We start from the raw sequence: 6,000 nt of genomic DNA, 5'->3' as shown, positions 1-6,000 counted from the left end.
CCCCAAAACCCGAACACGCAAGCGTTTAAAAAAGAGCGCCCTGGCATCCTCTCACGCTCCGCCATTCCCGCGGCTTTCGACGACCGCTTTGCCTGCGCAGAGAAAAAACAGGGAACCATCCCAAATCTTTATTGTCCTGGAAGCGTCGGGCGAACCAGAAACACCGAGCACAGCCCGCCCCGAAGCAACACCGGGCCCCGTTTGCCAGCTAAAGGCGGGAGGGCCGCGCCGGGAGAGCGGGAACCGGGCCCGGGCGAAAGGCGGCGCGGAACCACCGCGGCCTCACCCCGGGAACCACCTCAGGGGGAACCCACCGCCAAGCGGGCCCGGGCCCGGGCCGCGGGGGCCTCCCGCGGCCTCCCGGGACTTGTAGTCGGCGGGACCCCGCCGGCGGCGAGTGCGGCGGGCAGGGAACTACCTCTCCCAGCATGCCCCGCCGGCTGTCACCGGGCTGAGAGAGGCCTGGGCGGGGCGGGCGGCCCCGGGGGAGCGGGGTCGAACGGCGCCGCTGCAGCAGCAGCAGCAGCAGCACCCGAGGGGCGGCCGGTCGCCGCCGCGGCTCCTCGGCGGCTTCCCCGGGGGTAAGAGGGGGAAGCTCCCGGGAGGGACCGCGACCAGGGCAGGGCAGGGCGGGGCGGGGGGAGGCTGCCTCAGCGCGGAGCCGCCGACCGTGGGTGCGAGGCCACCTCACGGCCCTGGGCGGCGCTGAGGGCCGCCCCCCTCCCCTCAACCCCGGGGATCTGGCGGCCCCGGAGAGCGGGAGGGGGGGTGGCCGAGCCCGGTGTGGGGCGGTCGGTTCCCGGCGGGCCCCGGGGGCGGGGAGGTTGGGGGAAAGGACGGCCGCCGGGCTGCTGGTGGTGGTGGTGGTGGTGGTGGCGGCGGCGGCGGCTGTGAGGAGGTGCTGCCGCCGGGGGGGGGGGGGCGGGGGGGGCTGCGGCCGGGCTTGAGGCCGCCGCTGGATTGAGGCCGCCGCTGGATTGGAGTCCGGTACGGCGGAGGTCTGTGAGCGGGAAAGGAGGCGGTGGCGGCTGGCTGCAGCGATGGTGTCCACCTGAGGTGGTTCTCGTGTTTTCTCCTCTCTGCTGGAGTAGGTCTGCTGCTCGGACTCCTGCGCCGAGAATGAAGGAGGGAAGGAAGCAAACGCAGCCCTTGGCTAAGGACGGTGGCTTTCTGAACAGTTGCCTGGATTCTGTTCTCTCTCGGCTCCGTCAGGTACGTGCCGGTTTTTTTCCCTTTTTCTTCCTTGGGCTAAGCTGGGAATGGGTCAGCTCCAAGTGGCCGGTTTTCTTTCTGCCACATTTAGCCAGGGTTGAGTCCGTAGCGGGGCGCGTCTGCTTGCTCCTAGTCCGGTTTTATTTCTTTTCTTCTGGGTGGCGAGTGCTGGCTGCCCTGGAGGATGTAAACAGACATCCTGTTTTTCTCTTCTGAAACAGGTACTGCAGGTAAGTCCTCACTTGCTAAGGCGAGAGCTGAGCGCTGAAACATTGGCAGTGATTCCTGCTGGGCATTTTGTATCACTGGAGCATGTGCTGTGTGCTGAATATAACTCAGAACTGAAGCACGTGTGGCTTTTTCTCTCCTGTGTTTCTGTGATATTTGCAATCTTCCTGAACTGGGAAAGAGTCGTGAAAACCAGGACCAAACTCAAACCTAGGGAAGATGGTACAGCTGCATTGGAAGCCCTACATATGTTTGTTCTGATTTCCCTGCAGACGCTCCATTCCAGAACTTACTTTTGGAATGCAACAAACTCTAATTTCTACCTCGCTTAGAAACAAGTGAGCTCTGGCTCGCCTTCGTGGAGGTCACCTGAGCTTGGCTTTACTATTCAACCTTTTCTCTTTTTGGCTAAGAGCCTCATTACATCCTCTGCACTTCTTTGTTGATATAGGAGGAGTTTATTTGGCTCAAATGGGATACCATTCTTATTTCTCCTCTGTTTAACAGCTCTTGGTTTCCTAAAACTATTTCCTATGAAGAGCAATGCAGTTGTTCATCCCTCTAGGTCCTTCCTCCGTACTTGATTACCTGTTGAATTTTTCATCCGTGGTTTCAGCATATAGATGAGCGAATTGTCAAGGGATGCAGTTACTGTAAATAACCCACATTACTCACATTGTTATGATCGGAGTGATGTTGTGTGTCATGTTGATAATGGAAATCAGAAAGAGAAAGCTTCAATAGCCTTGGCAGAGCTAGAGAAGTTCTTGCCCTGTTTTGAGCTTTGCTTTCTGCTCAGAGTTATAGGTGTCTCAGTTTGTGTCTGGAGCAGCTAACTTCCACTGGGCGGATGATGGTTCCCTTCAAGAAGTTCTTCCTTAAGGCAGCCAACTAATAGGGCAGTAGATTGGGTGTCAGGTGACTCACACTGTAGTCCCAGCTCTATCGCTGATCTATCTTAAGTACCTTATGCTTGTTTTCCATACTAACCTTGTCTATTTCTGTGGTGGAAGGACATGACTTCATTTAGGACTGGCAAGTCTGCCTGCAACATATTAACGGTTACCTAGTTGTCATTTAACAGCGTCACCACTGGTTCTGTTTTCTTGAATAATTATTTTCTTTTTAGGCTTCAAAAAGGTAAATATGTTTCCCATTCCTTTTCTCTTCGCACAGCACACCTCTCTGAGTCACTGACGTGAGAAGAATCTTCATAATTGTATGATATTTGGGTTGGCTTAATTCTCTGCTTATTATGATATTGCTGTATAGCTTCATATGTTTTGACATTTATTTTGAATGCATGTTTGAAGCTCTGTGACTGAAAATCCTGTGCCAAATTAGCGTATAAAGAATTTGTTATTTTCCTGCTTTGGTCTGCAATGGCTGCTAATCCACTGCTGGGATTGTTTGGAAGAATTGGGAGTCCATGCTAGCCTCTTTCCACTAAAACTTGGACAAATGTCTTGGAAGTTACAAAAACTGTGGAATTACTACAAGTATGGTGGTTGCAATTGACTCCTTCCATTTTTCACTTGGAAAGGGGTATGTTCACAGCTTTCTAAGCTACCTTGATCAACAAGTGTGTGGCTACACGATCACCATGGGCTATTCAGAGCTGTGGCAGTTATCTGAAACAAGCTCAACTCTTGCCTTGAATTTGTGTAGCATTAGTATTGGTTGCTTGCAGAGACCAGTCTTGGTTGCCTATGGTTTCGCTCAAGTTGCAGGCTTTCTCCAACTTGATAATTAAGCTCTCCTAGGTCATGTTGCCCCTGCCTGCCTGTTCCCATCAAATCTGTTTGTCTTGCTCATCATCTCTGATACAGAACCGCTCCTGGGCTCTGGCAGAATTCAGGGTCATACTGAATGTGACCATACCACTTGTGACAGTACTGATCACGCAGTTTCATTTTGAGTTGCTGTTTTCTAGGGATCCAGGAATAGAATGCAAAGTCCTGTGAGCAGAGTATTTGAGTCCTAGTTGTTTTTCAAGGATCCTGATTTGTGGCTTATCAAGGGCATTTATGGAGGGGCCAGGGTGTTGTAATACAGTGTGCTCAGAGGAAAACCGATGCAACTTTCAGTACACTCTCACTAGAAGCTCTGATTGGAGAGAGATCATTCGATACTCTTCTCTCCTTAAGCAAAGAGTGAGAAAGTGGAGTCTCTTGTTTCTTGGGAGACTTACAGAATTTAAATATTTCTGCTCCCTCTGTAATGAGAGCTGTAGTGGTGTTTGAAATTTCCGAGAATATGGAACAAGTCTTCTAGCGTTTAGACTGGCTGTATGTGGAAAGTGGAATCACTGAAGTTACATGTGTGCTAGCAGGACAGTAAATGGCTTCATCTTAGACCTTGATCCATGTTCCTTGATGTGGCTGCAAGGAATGCAAGGATGTGTGCTGGATCATGGGCTGATGCTTCCCCCCCTGCCCCTCCCCGTGACTAGTATGGGCCAGGCTGTGGATAATAGAACTTGGAGCTAGGATATGTAAGCTTTGTTCCTGGCTCTGCTACCAATTCCATATATAACTGTGGCTCCATTTCCCAGCTATAAAGTGTTCTTGCTTTCTTTAAAGTACTCGGCTACCCGGAGCTGGAAGATAACATCTGTACTTCTAAAATGTACAAACTTACAAGAGAATTGGTGTGTGTGCTGACCCTCAAACCTTCATTAAGTACCAGGGAGGAAAGCAACAGCTAACTACTCAATTCATTCTGCCTCTACGCAGCTGATGTCTCTCTAGCCAAAGGCATGTCAGGGTAGATTAGACTTAAACCTTTTGATTTGCTTTGAGAGCACAGAACGGGCAAGTTCCAGGCTGAAAACTGACAGGAGTGCAATGTTGACCGTTCTGGAAGCCTGAAGGGGAATCTGAAAGTTGGTAGGATGAGCTATCGAGGCTCATCAGAGATGCAGCAAGTTTTATGCTCCAGCTTGCTGCATGCTAGAGTCTGAAGTAGCTACTTTTCATTTTGAAAATTTGGAGGAAGTTGTGTTCCTAACTCGGATGATTTGTAATCCTATTGTATCGTCACTGCTGAGGGTACCGGAGTCTAAATACCTACGAACTGCCATATCACGGAACCACAGTACTGTGTTTTCTCTAACCCACTGTTCAACCATGTATCTACCAGCAGGACTTCAGTGTTAATTCCTCTTGATTTTTGTACTCCTGCAGTAATGTTAGTCTTCTGATTTTGAATAACTTGTGGGGAAACTTACTGCCTTTCTGGACAGGCAAGGCAATTGTGTAAATAGATTGGAGGATTATGAACTTTTAAGTGATTTAACCTGGATTTTCATGGTAAATAGGAGTTGACGGCTGGTGTGAGAGAGATGTCGACCTGAGCTTTACCTAGGGCTCAACACCATCAGCTCTGGGCCAGATGGTCTTGTCTCTGAGAAATGTATTAGAGCAATGTCTAAGTAAGGGCACAGTTGAAATCTGCTGCCAAGACAGACTTCTCGCTGTTGGAATATTTCTGTGTGGTCCTCTGTTTCTACGTGATTGAAAATAGGTCTGGAAGGGATTTTGATGAGGGCACCTAGTCCATCCTTTTCCACAAGACATGATAAACTACACCAAAACCATTCCTGATAGATGTGTTGAGCTGGTTCTTTAAGTAATGGAGATTTTCTAGTTTCTCTGGATGGGTTGTATTTGACTTTATTAAACTTTTTCTTTTTTTATATATTGTGACTTTTGTCAGTGTTCTGAATGGGCACAAAAAGACCTGCTAGCAAGTGCAAGGAATGCCAGGTGGTTGACCATTGACCTCTTAATGCCAATGGCCAGAAAAGCAGTGGCAATTCTTGGCAGGGGAGGGGAGCCACTCAATGCAATGCTTGCGAGTTTTTGTTTGTGTTTTTTATGCCACAGGGATCTTCCATGGAGGGTATGGGAAAGTTAAAATACCATTCTCCCATTTTTTTTTCTATGTAAAGTAAAAAAGACCTTAATTCCAACTTAGCAAATAATTGCCTTTTTTTTTTTTTTTTTTAAACAACATCACCTGGTGGTTGTGTGTGTTTTTTTGTGGGGTGTGTGTTTATTTTTGCTGTAAAGCAATGTAAATTTGACTCTGAAATCTGCTATTGAGGAAAAAGTGGATTCTCATCAGCCTCAGCTACTGAGCTTTTCAAGGCTTGAGGCAGCAATCTGCAAACTGTCAGGTCCAATTAACGCAAATGGCTAGAGCTGTTTTTCTCCCTCCTGGAGAGAGCACAGTTCATCAGAAGCCAGAAGGAAATTTCATCGGGCTCATGAGCAATTATCTTGTGGGATGTAATAAGAGATCCACTAGATGCCCAGTGTGAACTTTCACTTATAATCACTCTTAATTCTCCAGTGGGCAGATGAGCACTGATTTCACCAATTTAAAGCCTGAAGTGTTCAGTAGAAGCTGGTAGAGGGAACTTGTTCTTTTGTAGGGTTTGACTGATATGGACTTGTAAATCTGAATTTTGAACATCCCTGACCTGGCAAAAGGTATTCCACCTTCGTGTTGTGGGTTAAGCCTGGTAGGCAGCTAAGCACCGCGCAGCTGCTTGCT

The 6,000-nt window shown here is 48.9% G+C and overlaps 1 protein-coding gene across 3 annotated transcripts in view; it reads left to right on the top strand.

The window, feature by feature from the left end:
• Positions 1-1,062: 1,062 nt before the first annotated feature.
• Positions 1,063-6,000, top strand: part of MIB2 (MIB E3 ubiquitin protein ligase 2) — a 50,525-nt gene continuing 45,587 nt past the window's right edge. For all 3 annotated transcript variants that reach the window (XM_052792158.1, XM_052792157.1, XM_052792155.1), the window contains exon 1: positions 1,063-1,212. The gene's annotated coding sequence lies outside the window, so the exon portion shown is untranslated. The remainder of the gene's footprint in view (positions 1,213-6,000) is intronic.

Source organism: Harpia harpyja, chromosome 7 (genome assembly GCF_026419915.1).
Source record: "Harpia harpyja isolate bHarHar1 chromosome 7, bHarHar1 primary haplotype, whole genome shotgun sequence".
Taxonomy (NCBI): domain Eukaryota; kingdom Metazoa; phylum Chordata; class Aves; order Accipitriformes; family Accipitridae; genus Harpia; species Harpia harpyja.
Note: the sequence above shows the minus strand (reverse complement) of the source record. Positions and strands in the feature narration are given on the sequence as shown.